This window comes from Herpailurus yagouaroundi, unplaced genomic scaffold (genome assembly GCF_014898765.1).
Source record: "Herpailurus yagouaroundi ecotype Mexico unplaced genomic scaffold, PumYag 166, whole genome shotgun sequence".
NCBI lineage: Eukaryota > Metazoa > Chordata > Mammalia > Carnivora > Felidae > Herpailurus > Herpailurus yagouaroundi.
The window spans coordinates 23,162,282-23,188,617 of record NW_024412407.1 but is presented as its reverse complement, the minus strand read 5'-3'; the positions used below and the strand labels follow the sequence as shown (position 1 = coordinate 23,188,617).

General features: G+C 40.1%; 1 protein-coding gene across 15 annotated transcripts in view; it reads right to left on the bottom strand.

The window, feature by feature from the left end:
- LMNTD1 (lamin tail domain containing 1) overlaps positions 1-26,336 on the bottom strand; it is a 525,504-nt gene that overhangs the window by 29,334 nt on the left and 469,834 nt on the right. Inside the window, exon 13 of one of the 15 annotated variants that reach the window (XR_005794518.1) lies at positions 8,724-9,392. The exons of 13 other annotated variants lie outside the window; for them this stretch is intronic. The gene's annotated coding sequence lies outside the window, so the exon portion shown is untranslated. Of the gene's footprint in view, positions 1-8,723; positions 9,393-26,336 lie in introns of those variants that run through there. One more of the 15 variants, XM_040488622.1, reaches the window with a different exon arrangement.

The following is a 26,336-nucleotide window of genomic DNA, read 5'->3' as shown; positions in this document are numbered from 1 at the left end:
GGGCACTGTATTGAGTGTTTTTGTTGTATTATTTCATTTAATCTCCTAACACCATCCAGAAAGTAAGTACTGTAATCCCTTTTATAGATAAGGATGCCCAAAGCAGAGAGGTTATGTAACTTGTCCTAAGTCACACAGCTACTAAAGGTGGTGTAAGGAATTACACTTAAGCATTCTGACATCACAGACCACATGTGTAAGTACTATGCTATATTGCCCGTATTTTACCCTAGGAAGAGAATCTAAAGATAATTTTAAAGGGACAGAATACAATTTAATGTAAAAAAAAATAAAAATAGAAGTCACCAAGAGAATGTCTCGGAATTAATTTGAAGGTTGTATTTATTTGAGTTAGAGCTATTCCTATTGTCCCTGAGGGAGTCTCTGATTTACTGTGTAGGTAAGTAGGAAACCAAACTGTAGAGAAACTATGTACTGTGATTCCTTGTAAATAAGGAGAAAATAATAGAAGGCTCACGCAGCCTGAAACTCTTCGTTTCACAAAACATACATGCAGGCCAGGCTGAAAATGTTATGATACAGAAGGAGACTAAAGCAGGGAGGTGAGCTTATTAATTTCCCCCCTTTTTTTGAATTATTTCACTGCGTTATTTCAGTGGAAACATGTCACTATTTAATATTTTAGGAGGAATTTAAAGAAAAAATTATTGAAGATCAATAAAGATTCTAGTAAGAAATTTCGAGGAGGTGACTTGCCAAGTCACATCTGGTAGGCAAAGTTGAGTTAATTCAAAGCAGTCCTCGTGAAGCCCTCATATTAGACGTGGCAGTTCCATTCTTAAGACTGTAAGAAATGAGGAAATTGCGACCTGAGGCTGATGGACCAGGCCTAGTGGCTGCACCATACTCATTCATGCATCTCCCAACTCACTCCACGCATTGCCCCTCAGGCCTTGGCAACTTTGCTCAGTGAGGGTCCTTGGCCACATGTCACTACCTGCTATCTCAGCCTTTCCTAGGAGGGCTCCTCATGCATCCCTGTCTGACCAAGTCTCTCACAAAGGTGCTGGTTCCTGCTGCCACTTCTGGGTTCACAGGAAGGTACATGTTATGGGACAGGAGATTTGGCTTCCCCAGCAGCTGCCCCAAGGGGCTGGAAAAATGCAGCCTGGGAGAAAGGGGGAGGAGCTGCTTTGTGCAGTACATTTGAACATAAAACTGAAGACAGCCAGAACATAAATCCCTCTCTCATCCTCCCACGGATCAACTCTTCTGAGGCTCAGTGGTTCCAGATGGCCTTTCCAGAGACATCTGTATGGTCAAGCAATGGATTAGGTCTTCTTGTGGAGCCATGACCACTGCCTTGTGCTCAATTTCTCTCCTTCCCTGTCTCCCTCCCCCTTTGCCCTCATTCCTGCTGCCCTGGGAGCAAGAGTGGTAGCATCTAAACTTTACATCACACTCTGTTTTCCAGGGGACTGGGGCCAAGTTGTGGTGGGATATTCAGGTTTAGAAATGCTGGCACCTGATGTTATAAATAGTCATTTAGACCAAAAGTTGGGAAACGCTGTTTCAAGTTTGAGCATGGGACCTGTGGGCTTTGGGGAAAAAATGTCTTTGGTCTGATACAAGAAAATGTAGGCTAGACATAATTATTCAGAAAAAATAAATTTTCTCTAGATTATATAGAAAAGAATTAACTTGGGATTTTTGTGGAGCAGAATTATGTGAATGACATTATTTTGTCTGTCTTCACTAATAGGATATATCTTTTGAATTAGCAACTTGTTAAGGCCAAGTAAAAAATACCAGCTTTATCTAACAAACGTTTGGCATTTTGACCAACTGTAAATATATAGTTAAAGCAAAAAAAAAAAAAATCTAAGGACGCCTGGGAGACTCAGTTGGTTAAGCATCCAGCTCTTGATTTCTGCTCAGGTCATGGTCTCATGATTTGTGGGATCGAGCCCTGTGCTGGGCTCTGCGCTGACAGTACGAAGCCTGCTTGGGATTCTGTGTGTGTGTGTGTGTGTGTCTCAAAATAAATAAACATTTAAAAAATCTAAATAAAAGTAATATATGCTTATCTGGTAATGTGATGAATATAGTCATGAATGAAAATTAAGAATTGGCAATAATCCTACCATACAAATAACATTTTGTTGTATGTCTGCTCATGTTTTCTATGGATAGGATATGTACATATTTCACACATAGTTTTATTTATATATTATACATTTGTGTGCATAATATAGTTATATATATATATACATATATATATATACTATGTATACATGTAGAATGTTTTTCAAATATACTGTATTAATACTTGTATACACTTTATAAAACTCAAACATATATATGATTTGGAGTGTTATTGTTTAACTTAATATATTATGAGATATTTCCTAAGTTATCAAGTATTATGAAACATGCCTTTTTATGGAGACATTCAGTCTTTCATTGCCTGGATAGGTCAGAGTTTTTACCGAACCTAATACTTTGTTGTTGGACATCTAGGATGTTTTAGATAAGAATTTTTGTATAAGTTTCCCTTTCCCGTTTCAAAAATGTTATAGAATTTAGAGGGATAGGAAAGTCTTTGAGGGATGGTCTAGTTCACACCTCCTTAATCCTTTAATTATCCTTATAAGCGGGACTGAGAATAAGTAAAACTGTACAAGGGATTTATTCCATTTGCTTTTCTTTTATTCCTCTTCTTGCTTAGGTGTCCAATGCCTTCAGCCCCCTTCTCTCTCTGCATGTTGCCCAAATTATCGAAGCCTCATCTCTCTGGTTTTAATAATGATAGCAGTAACAACAACAACAACAAGTAAGGCATACAGGGCTTACCCTGTACCAGGTTCTAGTCTAAATATTACATTTACTTCAACTTATTTAATTCTTACAGAACCTTCTGAGGTAGGTGGATACCCTTACTCTCCCCCAGTTACAGAGGTGGAATCAGAGAGTGGTTAAGTTCATTATTCACATTCACACAGATTTAGTAAGTGGTGGACCCAGCATCTGAGCCTGGGCTGCCAAGTTCTAGAGACTGAGCTCTAACCACTATGTTGTAACAGAGGATCCCCAGGGTAAAGATGGCAAGGAAGTTTTATTCTGAGCTCTACTTACAATTGCTGGGAATGACTGCCTGGAATGGTGTATTGAGGATTCGGAGGCCGCATCTGGGTTTAGAGGAGAAAAGAACCGTGATGTACAAACAATATCTCCCTTATGTGAAAGGGTGGAGCTGTTGCATATTTCCCATCTTTGCCTTATGGTTTTCGTTATGCTAGAATTAGGGATACAGGGATAAAGCTCTAGAGATAAAAAAAAAATTCTGTAGGAGGAATAGAGTTAACTAATTTACTGTTTCTGCAGGAGGGACATGACAGGGCAGAGGTTAGGGCTATTACAGGCCTTGGAAATCACTTTTGTTCTACTCCCTTCCTGTCAACTGGCATGCTACCTCCTTCAGTGCCAATGACTCCGTATGCATTTCAAGACTACTATTTTCCTATTTGTTAGAAAACTCTGCCTCTTTCATTCTGTTCATCCTCAGTTGAAATAAAAACAGAGGGCAACGGAAGGAACAAAGGCTTGGAGACAGGGATATGGCCTTGTATTTTTGGCTCCATTGAATCCACTCTTTTCTTGTGTAGCACTTACTAAGCCTCCCCTAACCCCAATTCTCTCATCTGGAAAATAATTCTTATGTTTTAAATTGTCATGGAGATTAAATCAGATAATTGTATTGGAAATGCCTTATATGCTGAAGATGAATGTTTCTTCCCTCATTCTTATTAACTCATACATTGTATCCTTTCATATTCTTTTTTTCCTTTGATTACTTCTGATGGAGGCCATTTACTCTAATATTTAATAGCTTGGTTTTTGGTTATATGGAAATATCCTTATCACGCTTTTAATTATGGCTAGTTCAGAAATAAACACTCAAATAAAGATCTGGCTAGTGCTTGGTGACTACACAAAACTGTGCAGAGGGTTAATTTAGTGCTTGCTTGTTCACAAATTGTATTTTAAGAAGTATTATAGAGGGGCGCCTGGGTGGCTCAGTCAGTTGAGCGTCCGGCTTTGGCTCAGGTCATGATCTCACGATCCATGAGTTCGAGCCCTGCGTCGGGCTCTGTGCTGACCGCTCAGAGCCTGGAGCCTGTTTCAGATTCTGTGTCTCCCTCTCTCTCTGACCCTCCCCTGTTCATGCTCTGTCTCTGTCTCAAACATAAATAAACGTTAAAAAAAAAATTAAAAAAAAAAAGAAGTATTATAGAAAGCCAGTAACTCTCTCCTATGTTCATAGTGCAACCATTTCTTTTTTTTTTTTGTAAGTTTATTTATTTTGAGAGGGGGTGGGAGAAGCAGAGAGAGGGAAACAGAGAGAATCCCAAGCAGGCCCCACGCTGTCAGGGCAGAGCCCAAGGTGGGGCTTGAACTCACGAACCACAGGATCATGACCTGAATCAAAATGAAGAGTCGGACGCTTAACAGCCTAAGCCACCCTGGTGCCTCCGTGCCACCATTTTCTTTTCTTTCTTTTTTTTTTTTTTTTAATTTTTTTTGAACGTTTATTTATTTTTGGGACAGAGAGAGACAGAGCATGAACGGGGGAGGGGCAGAGAGAGAGGGAGACACAGAATCGGAAACAGGCTCCAGGCTCTGAGCCATCAGCCCAGAGCCTGACGCGGGGCTCGAACTCGCGGACCGCGAGATCGTGACCTGGCCGAAGTCGGACGCTTAACCGACTGCGCCACCCAGGCGCCCCTGTGCCACCATTTTCTAAATGGTCCAAGGTGGAAGCTCAGGGGTCATCATATTCACTCACTTTAGTTTTGCATAACTTCTGTTGTACACTAATCTTTTCTTCAGCAGTGTCCACTCTGACGTCAATCTCACCTGTGTAGGAAACTTTGCATACCTTTTAGAAGGACCTACTCTGGAGGGCTGGCCCTTGGGTGCCACCTTGGAACCTGGCTTTGGAATATTCCCTACATTGATAAGGCTCTTTTGCCCACTGGCGAACTCCCTGCTGTACCAGCTTGCCTAAACATAGATTAATTGTACAGATGACGTATTTATAGTGAAAACCAGCTTTCCTACTAGGAGTCTGGAGTTTCGGTAGTTGTAGAGGGTGCCAACATGACCATCCCCCAGTGAAAACCTTGGACTTTATCTTAAGCAGGCTTCCCTGGGAACAAATACTGAATTTTGTTGGGAGGAAGGAGCATGTTCTGTGTGGCTATTCCTCCATTCTTTACCCCCTCCGGCCCCAGAGGGAGAGCTTTGGAAGCCTGTGCCTGAATTCCTGCAGACTCCACCTATATGTCTTCTTCCTTTGTGGGGCCTGCTGAGTATGGCTGTGCTGTAACAAAGCATAGATCTGATTACACTCCCACTGTGGTAATGAGCCTTCTGAGCCATTCTAGTGAGTGATCCAATATGTGGGTGGGCCCGGGACACCCAAAAAACAATCCTCTGTATTTTTCATGCCTTAAAAGTTTAATTTGAATCTTTTTCATATCATCCATGTCTCCTCTTAACAAGCTCAATCTTTTCTCTACCTTCTTGAACATATGGAATATATTTCTTATAATTGTTTTAATGTCTGTGTCGATTAATTCTATCATCTGTGCCATTTCTGGGACTGTTGCCCTTGGATAATTATTTTGTTCATCTCATAAGGGGTTGTTTTACCCTCCTTTTGGCATACTTAGTAATTTTTTTTATTGGATGCCTGATATGAATTTTGCCTTTTTGCTTATTGGATATTGTAATATTCCTTTAAATGTTCTTGTGCTTTTTTCTGCAGTTAAGTTACTGGAACATAGTTTGATCCTTGGAGGCTTTCTTTTGAGCCTTGCTAGGTGGGACCAGAGCAGCCTGTAGGCTCACAGCCAAGGCAGTGCTCTTCTGTGTTCCCTATCTGATGCTCTGCATATTACAGGGTTTTTCCACTCTGCCTGGTGGGAACACAAATTCCTCCCAGTCATTTGTGAGCCCCACGAATCACCCCGTCTGTTCCTTAAGGTGGTCCTTTTATGGCCTTAGTAGTTTCTCCACAGCACACGCTGATCAGCGTTTAATTTAAGATGCAAGAGGAACCCTCAAGAAATCTCTAGAAATTTCTCTTTTTGTGGCTCCCTCCTCTCCACTCGGCTCTCTCCTCTCTAGTGCTCTAGTGCCCTGTGACTTGTAGCTGCCATGGCCTCTACAAATTCTCAACTCTCTCTCCTCAACTCAGGGAGACTTCTGAGCTTTGTTTGGGTTCCCTCTTTGGGTGCTGAGGCCTGGAAACCAGGCAGTGAGTTAGGGCTATCATGGGGCTCCCTTGTTTGTTTTCCTTTTCTACAGGATCACTGCTCTCCACCACTTGTTGTCTAGTGTCTAAAGACCATTGTTTTGCATATTTTGTTCATCCCTTTTTAGTTAAATTTTTTTAATGTTTATTTATTTTTGAGACAGAGAGATAGAGCATGAACGGGGGAGGGTCAATGAGAGAGGGAGACACAGAATCTGAAGCAGGCTCCAGACTCTGAGTTGTCAGCACAAGAGCCCGATGCGGGGCTCAAACTCACAGACCAATATCATGACCCGAGCCAAAGTCAGACGCTTAACCGACTGAGCCACCCAGGTACCCCTTTACTTTTTAGTTTTTAAGGTGTGTGTGTGTGATGGTAGATCTAGCCTGTTACTTCTTCAGGGTCAGAAATGGACATCCATATTTCCACACTATCTTTGAATTATGAAGCTATGGGCCTTAACTTCTCTGGGGACAATGCCTGGCACACATTACCTGCTGAATGACTAGAGGACTGAATGACTGGTCTCCTTAACTTTACTATAGAGTTAAAGATACAGTATGATTCTTCATTTGCCAGACTAGACACATATTAGTAAAGCTTCAAATAATTATATTTAGATCTATGCATACTTGAAACAAAATCCCTGCTCTGGCATTTAGTAGTTACTGATCTTATGACTTATTCCCTTCTGAGGATAACATGTGGCTTATAGGGCAGGCAGGAGAATGAACCAAGAGGTGATGTGGGTAAAGTGCACAATAAGTTCTGAGTTAAAGTGGAGTTCTTGTTATTTTTAGTGTGCTGAAAGGGTGACCTTGCATTGATGCAAGACTTTATGATTCATGTGCTTTCCATATATATATCTTATATAACCCTAGCAATATATTTTCTCCCAAATAGTTACCTAGTTTAATAAAAAGCAAACAAAATTCTCAAGGTTCTTATGAAAGAAGAAAAAAACAAAACAAAACAAGCTAATATTTCACTATTTGGAGACGTGGGAGCAGAGCATTGCTTTATAGAAGCCTCTTGAACATCATGCTCTACTTCTGGCTTTGAAGAACAACATCTGGCTTGCATGATAGACTTTGTTTCTCAAGTTTTTAACTCGTTCTTCATCTACTTGTGTATGCCAAAAGCTGTTTTCCACAGACTCCCCTTTGTACTCACCTTCTGTGATATACAGCCTAAAACTGACAGCTGGTACAATTGGGAAGGTCTTGAATGGCTGGACTGCAAGTTCCCCTCCCCACTCTGCTCTCACGGATAAGGCCCCCCAGCCAAACAACCCTCCTTATCAAGGGGACCAGACACAGTCTCTGCTTATCTCTCACTAATGGGTTTTAGTTTCTTGCCAGCCTGTGGAATTATTCAAACAAGCCAATCATATCCCACTGTGGGAACCAGAGGGCACCTTACCCTCTTGACACTACAAAACCTACTTCCCATCCTCCCTGGTTGTTCATGCTACATCTGCATGCACCCTCCATGTGGCCCTGCGTGGGGCTCTGTGTCCTCCTTCCCTTGGCTATGAGGGCACATGACTCAGAAACTGCTGTTGATTTCATCTGCCCAATTCTGGGTATCAGATATTTGGCCATCTTCAGAACCCTAGGATGGGAATCTCTCCCTTGACAGTGGGGTGAATAGAAAGTGACTAAAACACCATCCTTGTCACCCACTGCACCTGCTCTCCTCACCTCTCAGCACTATTAGGGATGTGTGGAGACAGTGCCTCCAAATTCACTCCACCGAATAAAGAGATCAGGGTCTGAGAGGAGGAGGAAAGGGCAGGGAGAAAGGCACGTACTAGGATGCTTGCTAATCCTTTCCAAGCTCTGGGAGTTTACAGACACTGGTTCCCAGAAGAGGTTGGGGGAGAGGGGATAAGGAGGCAGACCCAGCTTCTCCAGCTCTGGCTCTCAGTGCCAGCTCTCCCACACTCTGGCAGAGGATGACATGGAGTGTGGCAGGACAGGGTGTTCTTTCTGTGTACTCTTGTCCTCCCTTCATCATCACCCATGATGGGGAAGGAGTCTTTTAATCTGACGACATATCCAAATTATGCTGTGAGCAATCTGTATTAGGAAGAGGAAGATTTGCCTGTTAAATAACTTCTTTGGTCAAGAGTCCCACTGAGCATGTGAAATATGAAATTCATATGAAATATATATATATATATGAAATATATATACATTTTTTACACGTGTTCTGTTTTATTATGTACAAAACCAAGCACACGATAATCATAACAGCAAATAACAAACATGCCCAACAGAGTCAGGCCATTTGAAAAGGAGCTCTGTACCTGCATGTAAATACATAATAAATACTGCTTCTCTGTTACTTTGAAATCTGGTATCACCTACAGTTTTATATTTTTAACTACTCAAGTAAGTGAGCATAAGGAGGACTTAGGCAATATCTAAATCATGAAAGGTAAATATTCTTTCATCTCTCTGGAAACTAACCTAATAGCTTAAGAACCACTCCAAGCCTTCCTCCCTTTAGTCCGTAGCTGCCTTAAGATCAACTATGTCCCCCGATCTTTGTTGACATGGGTACCCACCCAGCCCTACAAGTCACTTATGAACCTCTGGCCAGTCTAGCCATTAAAGATTTGAGAAATAGTCTCAATCTAAATAAGTGTAGCTAATACTGATATATTTTTGCAGTTTGTTTTTGTATGTTTTTGTTTTCCACTGATTCTAAGCCTGAAGTAATTCTTCTTACGTTATCTACACTATTTTTTTTTTTTTACCTTGGATTATTTTAATTGGTTTAAACACAATGTGGATGTAAATAATTCCCCAGAAATGAGAGGCACTTCCCTGAATACTGAATGAATGACTCATGTCCCCAGACTAGCAGGACACTTGGTGGCTTGGACCTGACCAGCCAGAGGAGGTCATAACTCCCACTTGCCAGCACTGTCTGCATGAAAATGGCCACACTCCTGTCTGCAGCATTTACATAAGGAGGCTGTGTTGGAGATGTGTATCAGAAATCACAGAATTCAAATTGTGCTTATGTTCTGTAGTGAACCTATGCCGTTCATCAGGTGCTCCGATCCCATTGCAAGAATAGTGATTAACATAAACCATCAACCTAAGGCAAAAATGTAAACAGTCAAAGTCACTTCTGGAGGCTTTTAAAATGGTTTTAACATGTGACATTATAACTATTCTCCAAATTAGGCAACCGACTTCAATCAAAGAGCAAGGAATAAATGGAACATTTCAGGCACCACCTATAAATTTCTTTAAAAATTTTTTTAATGTTTATTTATTTTTGGAGGAGAGAGAGACAGAGTGTGGGGGGAGGGCAGAGACAGAGGGAGACAGAATCTGAAGCAGGCTTCAGGTTCTGAGCTGTCAGTATAGAGCCTGTTGCGGGGCTCAAACCCACAAACCACAAGATCGTAACCTGAGCTGAGGTCGGATGCTCAACTGACTGAGCCACCCAGGTGCCCCCCACCTATAAATTTCTTAATCATGATGGCCTTCAGCTCCGACACATGCAAGGCGAAGCAGCCTGTGACCCTCAACCTGAGGGATCTCCAAGAGTACCCACAGAGAGCATTACCAGAGAAGGCAGCGGCTCAGCCTAAACCCCCTAGTATTAGTAACAGGAGTATGTATATGTGTATACCATGCTTACAGAGATTTATCAGCCCTGAAATGTTATCAAGAGCTAAGTAAAAATCTGAGCAGAGAAAGGATCATGAGTGAGGTGCAGTACCAGCTGTGTATAAAGGACTAGTCCATTTGTGCTCACAAGGAGCAAGACCAGGCGCAGAACACATGGGGTGCCACTCAGGAAGCACAGAAGAGTGAAGTAAGACCAGTACTATTTTCAAACTACAATAAAGACACCGAGTGTAGAAGTTACAGCATCCCCGAGAACTTGGGAAGGGATGCCCACTGGATATGCATCTTTGTTCATATCCAAAGGTACAAGATCTTAGTGTGAAGAGCATGCTTTCTCCCATAGGGTAGTGTGAAAAATAGACTCTAAGGGGGAATCTGTGAAAATCTAGAAATGAAGTCTTAGAAGAAAGAAATGACCATGAAAATGTGTATATGTTATTTAATACTATTAAAGTCAAATTTTAAAATGGGACCTTAATATTGAAATTTTGCCCATTATTTTTTCATTTATAAATGCATCTTGTCCTTATGCTATTAACTTAAAGTGTCTTGGACAGCACTGGCTGTTCCGTGCAGCCTGCAGGCCAGTATGCATTTTCAAATGAAAAGAGCCAAGTTTTTAATTTGCCCCAAAGGTGAAAAAATTGAAACCAATGTGTATGAAAACAAAGAGAGTGATCATTTAAAGGCAATAAAATCAGCTACAGTCATTGAAACATACTGGATATCAAGTAGTTAACCGAAGTTTTTAAGGATATTCACAATATCAACAGAAGTGTCACAGCACAACTGTACAGACAAGGAGGCATCGCTTAAGGGCAGTTAAATAAGAAGCATCTAGAAGAGCCAGGGAGCCACAGAACCAGTTAAGGATATTAAGAAGACACTCAGTAATCCCTATTATTCCTATTCCACTCCCCCTCTCCATCTCAAAATGTGTCCTCACTCCTCTGCCCCAAAGCAAGGTGATAAAAGCTGCTCTTGCAAAGTAAAACAGACCCTTATGTTGACTACAGACAGCAGGATATCCAGGTCTCAAATCAGTAATGGAATGACTGTGACAGTCACATGTGGTTCTGTATGTGTCTGATTTCAGGCCTTTTGTGTACGAACTCTAAAATGTGGTTTTCCCATGCACTTTCTTCCACATATGCCACATATGCCAGAAACACTAGGGTGCCAGAATTTTCATGTTTATCTCCCACCTAACAGTAGCATTCCTGCTGAGACCCACTAACTTATACCTGGACAAAGTCTTTGCACTACTTTAACTTCAAACCACAAAGACTCCAAAGGTGGACTTCACCACTGTGAAGCTATCACAACCCTATCACAGCTATCACTGCCCTTACACAAAATGATATCAAAAAAATTGTTGCCTTCTCCACCGGAAGTCAACTGGGACTCATGATAGTAACAATCGGCATTAACCAACCCTACCTTGCATTCCTACACATTTGCACACATGCATTTTTCAAAGCTATGCTGTTCATATGCTCTGGATCAATTATTCACAGCCTAAACGATGAACAAGACATTTAAAAAATAGGCGGCTTATATAAAATAATACCATTCACCACTACATCCCTCATTGTCAGAAGCCTCACACTCACAGGAATACCCTTCCTAACAGGCTTTTACTCTAAAGACTTAATCATTGAGACCACCAACACATCAAATGCCAAAGCCTGAGCCCTAATAATAACTCTCATCGCCACATCCCTAACAGCCACCTACAGTTCCCAAATCATATTCTTCGCACTCCTAGGACAGTCTTGTTTCAACTCCTTAATTTTAATCAACAAAAATAATCCCCTCCTAATAAACTCTATCAAACATCTTTTAATCCGAAGTACTTTTGTGGGGTATCTAATTTCTTATAATATCCCCCGACAACAATTCCACAGATAACTATGCCTCATTATCTGAAATTAACTGCCCTTGCTATGACTATTATAGGTTTCATTATGGCATTAGAACTTAGCAACTAAAAACCTAAAATTTAAACATACTTCAAGCCTCTTCAAATTCTCCAATTTGTAGGATACTTCCCAATCATTATGTACTGCATCCCACCAATAGAATCTGATTCAATGCTACTAGAAATAATCTGATTAGAAAATATATTACCAAAATCCATCTCCTATTTTCAGATAAAAACAACAACTACTATGTCTAACCACAAAGGATTAATTAAATTATATTTCCTCTCCCTCATGATCACCCTAACTCTCGGCCTATTCCTACTTAATTTCCACAAGTAACCTCCACAATTACTAGAATACCAGTAAGGAAGGACGAACCAGTGACAATAACTAATCAAGTTCCATAGCTATATAAAGCTGTAATTCCTAGGTTTCCTCACTAAAAAATCCTGAATCATCTGTATAATAAATAACTCAATCACCTGCACCATTAAACTTAAACACCACCTCAATCTCATCCTCTTTCAGAATATAACAAGCTGTTAATAATTCTGTAACACCTCCATAATAAATATTCCTAACACAGTCTTATTAGATGCTCAAACCTCAGGATACTGTTCAGTAGCCATAGCCACAGTATAACCAAATACCAGAAGCATGCCCCCCAAGTAAATTAAAAGACCATTAAACCTAAGAAGGAACCCCCAAATTTCAATACAACTCCATAACCAACACCACCAGCCACAATCAATCCAAACCCACCATAAAAATTGGAGAAGGCTTTGAAGAAAAACTAACAAAGCTAATCACAAAAATAGCACTTAGAATAAATACAATGTACATCATCATTATTCCCACATGGAATCTATCCATGACCAATGATATGAAAAACCACCGTTGAATTTCAACTGTAAGCATTTAATGACCAACATCCGAAAATCTCACCCACTCATCAAAATCATCAACTTATCATTCATCAGCCTTCCAGCTCCATCCAACATTTCAGCATGGTGAAACTTCAGCTCCTTACTAGGAGTCTGCCTAATTCTACAAATGCTAACAGGCCTATTCCTAGCCATGCACTATACAACAGACACAGCAACCCCCTTCTCATCAGTAACTCACATTTGCCGTGACGTCAACTATGGCTGGATTATCTGATATACACATGCTAACAGAACTTCTACATTTTTCATCTGCTTATTTATACATATAGGTCGAGGCATATACTCTTACACCTTCTCAGAAACACGAAACATCAGAATTGTACTGCTATTTACAATCATGGCTATGGCCTTCATAGGTTACATTTACCATGAGACCAAATATCCTTCTGGGGGGCTAATGTCATCACGAACCTCCTATCAGCAATCCCCTATATTGGAACTAACTTAGTAGAATGAATCTGAGGGGGATTCTCAGTAGACAAAGCCATCTTAACACAATTCTTTGCTTTCCACTGTATTGTCCCATTTATCATCTCAGCCTTAGCAACAGTCCACCTTTTATTCTTACACGAAGCAGAATCCAACAACCCCTCAGGAATAATATCTGATTCAGATAAAATCCCATTCCACCCATACTACACAATCAAAGACATCCTAGGCCTTTTGTTCCTCATTCTAATACTAATATTACTTGTCCTATTTTCACCCAACCTTTAGGAGACCCAGACAACTACACCCCTGCCAATCCCATAAACACACCACCACCCATTAAGCCTGAATGGTATTTCCTATTAATATATGCAATCCTCCCATCCATGCCCAATAAACTGGGAGAGGTCTTAGCCCTAATTCTCTCAATCCTAATCCTAGCAATCATCCCCCTACTCCACACTTCAAAACAACAAGGAACAATATTCTGACCACTTAGCAAATGCCTATTCTGATTTTTAGTAGCAGACCTACTAACCCTAACATGAATTGGATGTCAAACAGTAGAATATCCTTTCATCACCATTGGTCAATTAGCCTCCATCCTATACTTCTCTAACCTCCTAATCTTCATACCTGTTCCCGGTGTTATTGAAAACCATCTTTTAAAATGAAGAGTCTTTGTAGTATATAAAATACCTTGGTCTCGTAAACCAAAAAAGGAGAATATCTGCCCTCCCTAAGACTTCAAGGAAGAAGCAGCAGCCCCACCATCAGCACCCAAAGCTAAAATTCTATTTAAGTTATTCCTTGCAATACCAGAAATTGACACCAGAACTTTGATAATTCATATATTGCATACTTTTTTACTGTGCTTGCCCAGTATGTCCTCATTTCGCCATGGTCTGCAAACAAACCTTATGGCCATGTGGACCTAAGCATGTACAATAAATCTATTATAGTATATAAGATATACTATGCATAATCGTGCATTAACTGATATTCCCCATGGATATTAAACATATACAATAAATCTATTAATATTACATAAGACATATTGTGTATAATCGTGCATTAACTGATTTCATGGATGGTCTTCTATGGACCTCAACTGTCTGCAAGAGTTTAATCACCTGGCCTCGAGAAACCAGCAACCCTTGCTTGAATGTGTACCTCTTCTCACCTGGGGCCATTCCAACATGGGGGGGTTTCTATACTGGAACTAAACCTGGCAACTGGTACTTACTTTGGGGCCATTTCAATTCTTTACTCCAATCCTACAACTACCTCAGATAGGACATCTTGATGGACTAATGACTAATCAGCCCATGATCACATATAACTGTGGTGTCATGCATTTGGTATTTTTTAAATTTTAGGGGAGGAACTTGCTATGACTTAGCTATGACCGTAAAGGTCTTGACGCAGTCAAATAACTTGTGGCTGGGCTTATTTACTATGCTATGTCTCCACATCACACAGATAAGGTGGAATTCAGTCAATGGTTACAGGACATATACTTTAACTCAATGCTTCAACAGGGATGCACACACATACACGCACACGCACAGGTACACATACATGCACACGTACATATATACAAGTACACATGTCTTTATCCAACAGATAAATAGGTTAACCAACCCCTCTTACCCCCATAACCTCATGATAGGTATATGTATTTATTATTATATACCAAACTCCAAAAACAAGACTAAATTCGCATCTAAACATAAGGCCTGAGTACAAATCCTTATAGATACACCAAAAAATCCCAATTAAACATTAGCCATAAATATCAGCGTGACACCTCGACTCACAGCTATTTATGGATATGCAGTCCTGAGCTCTAATTTGTCCCTATTGAGCAATATTCTCTCACAACTAATACTGTAAATCAATCAACTAATCCAACATACCTCTGTCAATGTAGTTTAAATAAGAAAGCAAGGCACTGAAAATGCCTACATGAGTCGCCAGTCTCCATAAACACAAAGGTTTGGTCCTAGCCTTTCCATTAGTTATTAATAGGATTACACCTGCAAGCCTCTGCACCATGGTGAAAATGCCCTCTAAGTCATTAATGATTTAAAGGAGCCGATATCAAGCACACAACAACATAGCTCATGACACCTTGCTTATCCACACTCCCACAGGACAGCACTGATAAAAATTAAGCCATGAATAACAGTTCGACTAAACCATATTAAATTAGGGTTGGTAAATTTCGTGCCAGCCACAGCGGTCATACAATTAACCCGACCTAATAGACCTATGGCGTAAAGTATGTTAAAGAGGAGCCTCATGCTAAAATTAAATTTTAACTAGGCTGTAAAAAGCTACAGTTAACATAAAAATATAACACCAAAGTAACTTTAACACCTCTGACCACATGATAGCTAAGACCCAAACAGGGATTAGCTATCCCACTATGCTCAGCCCTAAACTTAGCTAGCTAAACAAATCTGTCCTCCAGAGATCTACTAGCAACAGCTTAAAACTCAAAGGACTTGGCGGTGCTTTATATCCTCTAGAGGAGACTGTTCTATAATCAATAAACCCTGATATACCTCACCACCCCTTGCTAATCCAGTCTATATACTGCCATCTTCAGCAAACCCTAAAAAGGAAGAAAAGTAAGCACAAGTATCTTAACATAAAAAAGTTAGGTCAAGGTGTAATCTATGAGGTAGAAAGTAATGGGCTACATTTTCTATATTAGAACATAATTCCATGAAAGCCCTTATGAAATTAAGAACCCAAGGAGGATTTAGTAGTAAATTGAGAATAGAGAGCTCAATTGAATTGGACCATGAAGCACACACACACACTGCCTGTCACCCTCCTCAAGTGACAAAAATCCAAAGATAACCTATTCAGACTATAAAAAACACAAGAGGAGACAAGTTGTAACAAGGTAGGCATACCGGAAAATGTGCTTGGATAAAACAAGATGTAGCTTAAACAAAGCATCTGGCTTATACCCAGAAGATTTCATATCAAACTGACCATATTGAGCCAAAATTAGCCCAAACCAACATAAATTCAATTAGCATAAAACAATAAATCAAAACATTTAGTTAATTCTTAAAAGTATAGGAGATAGAAATTTAATTTGGCACTATAGAGAAAGTACCATAAGGGAAAGATGAAAGAAAAATTAAAAGCCTTAACAGTAAAGATTACCCCTTGTATCTTTTGCATAGTGAATTAGCTAGAATAACCTAACAGAACTTAAGATAGGCCCCCGAAACCAGATGAGCTACCTATGAACAATCTTTACAGGATGAACTCACCTATGTTGCAAAATAGTGAGAAGATTTATAGGTAGAGGTGAAAAGCCTAACGAGCCTGGTGATAGCTGGTTACCCAGAATAGAATTTTAGTTCAACTTTAAACCTACCTAAAAACCCAAAAATTCTAATGTAAGTTTAAAATATAAGAAGGTACAGCTCTTTAGAACTAGGCTACAGCCTTTTTTAGAGAGTAAGCATAAACATAACCATAGTTGGCCTAAAAGTAGCTATCAATTAAGAAAGCATTCAAGCTCAACAATTAAAACACCTTAATACCAAAAATATGCAACCAACTCCTAATACTTAATACTGAGTTAATCTATTTAATAATAGAAGCTATAATGCTAGCATGAGTAACAAGAAATATTTCTCCTTGCATAAGCTTATATCAGAGCAGATAACCACTGATGGTTAACAATAAGATATAAACAACCTAAGTATAAACTAAATATCAAACGAAATTGTTGACCCAACACAGGTGTGCAATCAAGGGAAGATTAAAAGAAGTAAAAGGAACTCCACAAACACAAACCCCGCCTGTTTACCAAAAACATCATCTCTAGCATTTCTAGTATTAGAGGCACTGCCTGCCCAGTGACAGAGGTTAAATGGCCACGGTACCCTGAAGGTGCAAAGGTAGCATAATCACTTGTTCCCTAAATAGGGACCTGTATGAACAGCCACACGAGGGTTTTACTGTCTCTTACTTCCCATCCGTGAAACTGACCTTCTGTGAAGAGGTGGGAATATGGCAATAAGAAGAGAAGACCCTGTGGAGCTTTAATTAAGAGACTATACCAACACAACCAACAGGGAAAACAAATCTCCACATGGGCCAACAATTTAGGTTGGGGTGACTTCGGAGAATAAAATAAGCTCCAAGTAATTTAGATCTATACTTACTAGTCAAAAGTACGACATCACATATTGATCCAAAAACTTGATCAACGGAACAAGTTACCCTAGGGATAACAACGCAATCCTATTTTAGAGTCCATGTTGACAAAAGGGTTTACAACTTCCATGTTTGATCAGGATATCCTGATGGTGCAGCAGCTATCAAAGTTTCGTTTGTTCAACAATTCAAGTCCTACGTGATCTGAGTTCAGATTGGAGCAATCCAGGCTGGTTACTATCTATTAAATAATTTCTCCCAGTGCAAAAGGGCAAGAAAAATGAGGCCTGTTTTAGTAAAGCGCTTTCAACACAATAGATGATATAATCTCAATCTAAACAGTTTACTAATTTACATTGCCCGAGAGTTTGGGTTCATTAGGGTGGCAGAGACCCATAATTGCATAAAATGTAAATCCTTATCAGAGGTTCAACTCCTCTCCCTAACAACATGTTTACAATTAATATTCTTTCATTAATCATTTAAATCCTCCTTGCTGCAGCTTTCGTAACATTAGTTGAACGTAAAGTACTAGGATATATACAACTTTGTAAAGGACCAAACATTGTAGGACCATATGATCTGTTTCAACCCATTGCAGACGCCATAAAACTCTTCACTAAAGAACCCCTTCGACCCCTCACATCCTCTATATCTATATTCATTATAGCACCCATCCTAGTCTTCTCACTAGGCCTAACCATATGAATCCCCCTACCTATACCATACTCACTTACATAAACTTAGAAGTACTATTTATACTAGCTATATCAAGCCTCTCCGTTTACTCAATCCTATGATCAGGATGGGCCTCGAATTCAAAATACTCTTTAATTGGAGCCCTATGAACTGTTGCCTAAACAATCTTATATGAAGTCACACTAGCCATTATTCTCCTATCAGTATTACTAATAAATGGGTCCTTCATACTAATGGCATTAATTATCACCCAAGAACACATATAATTAGTTCTTCCCACATGACCCCTAGCCATAATATGATTCATTTCAACATTAGCAGAAACTGATCAAGCTCCATTTGATCTGACAAAAGGAGAATCAGAACTTGTTTCTGGATTCAACATTGAATACGCTTCAGGTCCTTTTTGCCCTATTCTTCCTAGCAGAATATGCCAACATTATTATCATAAGTATCCTCATAACAACCTTATTCTTTGGAGCATTCCATAAGCCATATATACCAGAACTATATACCATTAACTTCACCGTCAAAACCTTACTTCTAACAGTCACCTTCCTATGAATTTGAGCATCCTACCCGTGATTCCAATATGACCAACTCATACATCTCCTATGAAAAAACTTCTTCTCACTCTAGCCCTGTGCACATGACATGTATCTTTACCCATTATCACCGCAAGTATTCCAACCCAAACATAAGATAAAAGAGTTACTTTGATAGAGTAAATAACAGAGGTGTAAATCCTCTTATTTTTAGAATTGTAGGACTCGAACCTAATACTAAGAATTCAAAAATCTTTGTGCTACCATATTACACCATATTCTACAGTAAGGCCAGCTAAGTAAGCTATCGGGCCCATACCCCAAAAATGTTGGTTTATATCCTTCCTGCACTAATTAAATCCCCTATTCTCATTAATATTATATCAACAGTCATTTCGGGAAGCATAATCGTGACAGCAAGCTCTCACTGCCTGATAATCTGAATTGGCTTCGAAATAAACATACTGGCTATTATTCCTATTCTCATGAAAAAATTTAACCCACGAGTTATGGAAGCATCCACAAAATATTTCCTAACACAAGCAACTGCATCCATGCTCCTAATAATAGAAATCACTATTAACCTATTATATTTAGGACAATGAACAGTATCAAAAAATCTTGACCCCACTGCATCTATCATAATAACCACTGCTCTGACAATAAAACTGGGCTTGGCTCCATTTCATTTTTGAGTTCCTGAGGTCACACAAGGAATCTCCCTATTCTCAGGCCTAATCCTATTAACATTACAAAAAAATCGTACTACGGTCTATCCTCTACCAAATTTCATCTACCATCAACCCCAATTTACTCCTAACAATAGCTATCATATCAGTCCTAATTGGAGGATGAGGAGGATTTAACCAAACACAGCTGCGAAAAATCTTAGCATACTCCTCAATCGCCAACATAGGTTGAGTAACAGCTATCATACTCTATAGCCCTACAATAACAATCCTAAACCTAACAATTTATAATTTTCATAACACTCACCACCTTCATATTATTTATACACAGCTCGGCCACAACAACACTATTGCTATCACAAACATGAAACAAAACACCCTTAACCACCTCACTTATCCTAGTATTAATACTGTCCCTAGGAGGCCTTCCACCACTCTCAGGATTTACCCCAAAATGAATAATCATTCAAGAACTAATAAAAAAATTAAATAATTAATATACCCATGCTACTAGCCATTATAGCACTCCTCAACCTATGCTTTTATATATGACTGACATATGACACAGTACTAACTATATTTTCTTCAACAAACAGCATAAAAATAAAATGACAATTTGAAGATACAAAAAAAAAATAATTCTCTTGCTCCCTTTCATCATAACTTCAACCATGTTACTTCTACTCACACCAATATTATTCATCGTGGACTAGGAGTTTAGGTTACAACAGACCAAGAGCCTTCAAAGTCCTAAGTAAATCACATCTATTTAACTCCTGCACACCCAACCCTAAGTACTCCAAGAATGTATCTTCCATCAAATGATTGCAGATCAAACACTTCAATTAAGCTAAGCCCTTACTAGATTGGTGGGCCTCCATCTCACGAAATTTTAGGTAACAGTTAAATACCCTAATCAACTAGCTTCAATCTACTTCTCCCGCCGCCAGTCTAGGGGAAAAAAAGGCAGGAGAAGCCCTGGCAGCGTTTGAAGCTGCTTCTTTGAATTTGCAATTCAATATATTTCACTGCAGAGCTTGGTAAAAAGAGGGCTTGAACTTCTGTTCTTAGATTTATAGTCTAATCCTTTAGTCAGCCATTTTACGTAGGTTCATAAGCCGCTGGTTATTTTCTACTAACCACAAAGATATTGGCACTCTCTACCTCCTATTCGGTGCCTGAGCTGGCATAGTAGGAACTGCCCTTGGCTTTCTAATTTGAGCCGAACTTGGCCAACCTGCCACCCTACTAGGAGACAATCAGATCTACAACATAATTGTCACTGCCCATGCATTTGTAATAGTTTTCTTTATGGTAATACCAATCATAATCAGAGGCTTTGGAAATTGATTGGTGCCATTAATAACTGGACACCAGATACAGCATTCCCTCGGATAAATAATATAAGCTTCTGACTTCTTCTCCCATCCTTCCTACTTCTACTCACATCATCAATTGTAGAGGCTGGTGCAGGAACTGGATGAATCACATACCCTCCTCTAGCTGGCAAACAAGCCCATTCAGGAGCCTCCGTGGACCTAACCATTTTTTCCTTACACTTTGCAAGTGTTTCTTCAATTTTAGGTGCTATTAAAACTTTATTACTACAATTATTAACATAAAACCCCCATATCTCAATATCAGACACCCCTATTTGTCTGATCTGTCCTAAACACTGCTGTCTTGTTACTCATTACTACCAGTACTAGCTGCTGGAATTACAATGTTAATGACAGACTAAAACCTAAATACCACCTTCTTTGACCCTGCTAGGGGAGGAGATCCTATCTTAAATCAGCACTTATTCTGATTTTTTGGACATCCAGAAGCCTATATTCTAATTTTACCAGGCTTTGGAATAATTTCACACATCGTCACTTATTATTCAGGCAAAAAGGGGCCCTGCGGCTATATAGGAATAGTCTGAACAATAATATCCATTGGTTTCTTAGGTTTCATTGTATAAGCCCATCATATGTTCACTGTGGGAACGGACATTGACACACGAGCATATTTTATGTCAGCCACCATAATTATTGCTATCCCTACTGGAGTAAAAGTTTTCAGGTGACTTGCCACTCTTTACAGAGGCAATATTAAATGATCACCTGCTATACTATGAGCCCTGGGCTTCGTATTTACTACTGTAGGTGGTCTAAGGGGAATCGTACCAGCAAACTCTTAACTAGACATCGTTCTTCATGACACTTACTATGTAGGAGCTCACTTCCATTATGTATTATCAATAGGGGCAGGTGGTGGTAAAATATATGTATTTCACCTCGGCCTGGAGGAGACGCTGCCCGTCAGCCAGGGCCCCTGCCCCAGGGAGTTCCAGCTCCAGCTCCCGCTAAGCAGCTCCTCGGGAGAAGCGGTTCTGCTGTGCCGCCCCGGCTTCTCAGCTGAGCCACAGGAACTGGGAGCTGAGCCCCGGGCCCCCATTGGCGCCACCTCCCCAGGAAAGGCCTAGTCAGGGCCAGGAAGTCAAACTTGGGAGCAAGTCAGGTGTTGCAGGGCCGAGATGCACGCCCTTCAGCCCGCCTTTTTTTTTTTTTTTAAAGGGGAAGCAAGTTCATTTGCAGGTGAACAGCAACATTTACAAAACACATTTTGTACAGTCAAGTCTGCACTGCCCTTACACAATAGGGGAAGGAAGACCTCGTCCTTCCAACAGCCATAAACAGGCCTGGATAATGAGTTTATGAAAAACACTTTCTTTTCCTTCAGCACACAAAATTATTTACGAAGCTGTACAGTTCAGAAATAGGAAGCAAAGAGAAGAAAACTACCTCAAGGAGAGCAACAGCTCCTTTCTGTTGGCAGTCGTCATTTTACAGACATACACTATGCATCAGAGACCTTACATTTGGAGACGAATGGGTGACATATCAGAGCTACAACAATAAGTATTGTATTTATTTCTAATGGGGAATTAGAAGACCCTCTTTGGACATCAGTTCTTGAAAAGATTCTGCAATTTCAGAGCACATCAGTGCTGAGAAATCCTTTAGAAAACCTTTTGTTTAAGGGTTAATCATTTAATGTATTAACATTTTCACTTACAAACATAAAATTTGCATATACAGTGAAAAATAGGTTCTGTGAACACTGAAACATATGTACATGAAACATATATATATATGAAATACATATGAAGCATATATAAAAGATGATCTGAGAATTAATATGATGAATATTTGATGAATCTGTATATTTTTTATAGGCAGCTGATTTAAAAATCTTCCTGCTAAGCTGGTAACTAGTGTGGCTGTTCTAGATGGTGAAGATCTCTTTCCACATTGACTAAATCAGAATGGTCTCTCCTAAGTGAGTGAGATAAAGAATCCTACTAAGATTCATCAACAATCTGGGGACAACACAAGGCTCTATTCTAAGTGCTTGCTTACATACATTATCTCATTTAATCCCCATAACAACTCCACAGGGTGCTGGCTGTGTGACTTCTGGCAAGTTACTTAACCTCTCTGAGTCCCTTCTATAAAATGGGAGAGTCACAATGCTTATCTCATAGAGTTTTTGTGAAAATTAAATGAGGGAATCGATGTAAACCGCTTAGCCCAATTCTTAGTATACATTAAGTGTGAAGAGTAGCAGAATACGCTGCCCCCAAATATGTCTCTTTGGCATAAAACTATTTTGAGAAATTGCAGACATAGGGGAAACTCTGAAAACAGAAGAGAAGGGAAACTTACATTAGAGAGGGCCCTGTATCTGGAAGACAGCTACTACCAGAGGAAACTTTTTTCACTTGAGAGATTTTTCTGCATGGCAAGGCAAACTCTGTTTGGGCCATCATTTGAACACAAGCTCGGATTAAAGCTGGAGGTGGGCCTGTTACAGCTAGACCAGGTCTCTGACCACCAGGTGTGTTTGCCTCTTCTGGCCCAACGCAATGGTAGGCGGTGCACTATATGGCAAAGTACAGTGGCTGACACAGACCTTGGGGCTAGATTGCCTGTATTCTAATCCCACTCCTGCCATTTAGTAGCTGTGGAACCTTGGGCATTTAGTAAACCTCCTTGTACCTAGTTTGTCATCTGTAAAATGGGAAGAACAACAGCCCCTACCTCAGAGGACTGTCATGAGGATTAAAGGAGGCAGTGATGTAAACGTGCCTGGCATGCTGTGAGTACTAATGATTGATTGCTATGCCACCTTGATGAATAGCATTTGAGTAGAGGACTACTTGAAGCAGACCTAATACAAAATACTAATAAGAGGCTACTAGGAGTTCTCACCTCTATCATGTGGGGAACCCCCTGAAAAGAATGGTTTTGGGTGCTTAAACAGCTAACCCATATTGAGTATTGTTTACAGGGTGCCGTGCTTAAGCGCTTTTCCTGTTTTAACTTATTTAATCTTCATAATAATGCCATAAGATAGGCTCTGTTGCTCTTCCCAGTTTATAGATGAGGAAATGGAGGTACATAGAAGCTAAGCACCTACTGCTCTAGGCAGTAGGCAGGACTATGTTGAAGGGCCATATGAATGTGGTTTGGGGCACAGAGCTCACTCAGTCATAGTGTTCACGTGCACTTAGAGCAGGAGACAGCAGCCTGGTCTAGGAGGAGAGAGGGAGTATGCTAAACCTTTGAAAATTCCAGGGGCGCCTGGGTGGCGCAGTCGGTTAAGCGTCCGACTTCAATCAGGTCACGATCTCGCGGTCCGTGAGTTTGAGCCCCGCGTCGGGCTCTGGGCTGATGGCTCAGAGCCTGGAGCCTGCTTCCGATTCTGTGTCTCCCTCTCTCCCTGCCCCTCCCCCGTTCATGCTCTGTCTCTCTCTGTCCCAAAAATAAATAAACGTTGAAAAAAAAATTAAAAAAAAAATTCCCTTGTTAGCAGAGGAGGTGGTGAGAGCCTGCAGGGTACGTTTCTTACCCTCTAACTAGAAGCCACTGCCACAAGAAGTCACCTCACTGAGCCTTCTAGCAAAGAACATGACAAAGGAATGCTGTCCCCAAACTGGCATTCATGCAAACTGATAAGAACAAGGGATGGATGGCTTTGTGGGGTAAAATGACTCTAAGCACAACACTGAGGTGAGGCAGAGATGCCTTTCTGGCCAGAAATATCCATCCTACCACCTGTCTGAAAACTCTTCCAAGAATTCCCCGTTTAGAAAGGAAAGGACACAGGGAACATGTTAAACTGTCTTCAGGTACCACTAATTACCAGTTAATCCTTTGGAGTCGCTGTTTTATGTGTATTTGATGAAAAGATTGAATTTAATGTCATCCAGCTGAGAGGAGGAAAGGGAAAAAGATTAATAAGCTAAATGGTGTGTGTGCTTGGGGGTAAAGTGGGGTGGGAAAAAGGAGGGGGTAGGGGAACTAGGGGATCTGAGAATGAAATTGGGCACCAGAGACATTTCTGCCTGCTTCCAATTTCTCTTAGCCGGCCTTGAAAATGCCATTCAGGAGGACCTCATGTGATTCTTTGGCATGAATGTTGTATAACGCTGACCCTTGGGAGAGGGCAGACAGGAGTACTGTCTCTTTCATCTCTAAAAACACTTTACTTTCTATTCAGCAGCTGCCCTATTGCAATTTAAGTTCCCATCAGTCAAACAGACATTAAGTGGCTTCTTATGTAAATACTTACAGAGCTCTGACTTTGCAGGGCTCTCTGAAAACCATTGTTTCTTAGAAGTTCTTTGAAGTTTTCCATCGGCTCCAGCAAGTGTGTGCAGATATATCCACAGATGGAAAATATTCCTGTGCAAATGAACTCCAAAATTATAAAGTTACAAGAAAGATAATATGCTCAAAATTCACTGCTGGAGCAGCGCCCTCAAAAGGTCATCATCAGGTAACAAGATTGGGAAATTGTTTTGCTGTTAATTATTGTCCTCATTTAGAACAGAACTTTAAGAATTTTTTTTTAAGTTTTCGGGTGTTTGACAGGGGTGCCTGAGTGGCTCAGTTGGTTAAGTGTCTGACTCTTGATTTCGGTTTAGATCATGATCTCACGGTTCATGGGATCGAGCCCTGTGTCTGGCTCTGTGCTAATAGTGTGAAGGCTGCTCAGGATTGTCTCTCTCTCCCCCCTTCTCTCTCTCTGCCCCTCCTCTGCTCTCTTGCTATCTCTTAAAAAAAAAGCATTAAAAAAATAAAGCGTTTGACAATTTTAAGGATATGATAAATTGAAGAATTTAAATTAAATTAAAAACAACATACTTAAAATACTGAAACAGTTTCCATTAACAATTGTTATTCAAAATATACCTGTATCTCTATCTTTGCCTCTACTGATCAACCAATCTACCTGTGGCCACAATAATATTTTGAGATATCAGCAAATTTTTATTGTAAATTTCATTGAATTATAATTTACATACAGAAAAGTGTATGAATCATAAGTGTACTGATGCACAAATCAATGTGTCTTTTTAAACTGAACATACCTGTGTGCCTAACACTAGCTCAAGAAACAGAAAGTTACTGGAACCAGTGTATATTCCCTCTGCCTTTGCTGGTACCCTGAGACCCTTTCTCTACCTTAAGCTAGAGTTTTCCAACTTCATGTCTTGGGAAAGGGAGGTCTCAGCAGATCACAGAATACAAAGCACTTTACTTTTTGACAGAGATCCAAGAATGAGAGATTTGGAAGAACATGAATCAGTCTCAGCCAATTTTTCTAACCATAAGCCCAGATCAAGGATTCTTGGATGGGGGAAGAGGAGGGAAAAAAATGGAGTGAGCAAATAAAGCAAAGACATTGGTGGGTCTCCCAGAAGGGAATTGGCCTTGCCCTAAGTTCAGAAACTGTCAGAGAAACTGTATAGGAACTTGGATCCACATGCAAATGTTGCCAGATCCAATAGTATTTGGCTTTCAATACAGTGAAGGCCTGAACCCTTGTTCAATCCAACTAAAGTCGCCCCCACATGCCATTTCTCAGGGTAACCTTCTGTGTCCTAATACGCACACTCCAGACATGCAGGTGACTCTGATGCA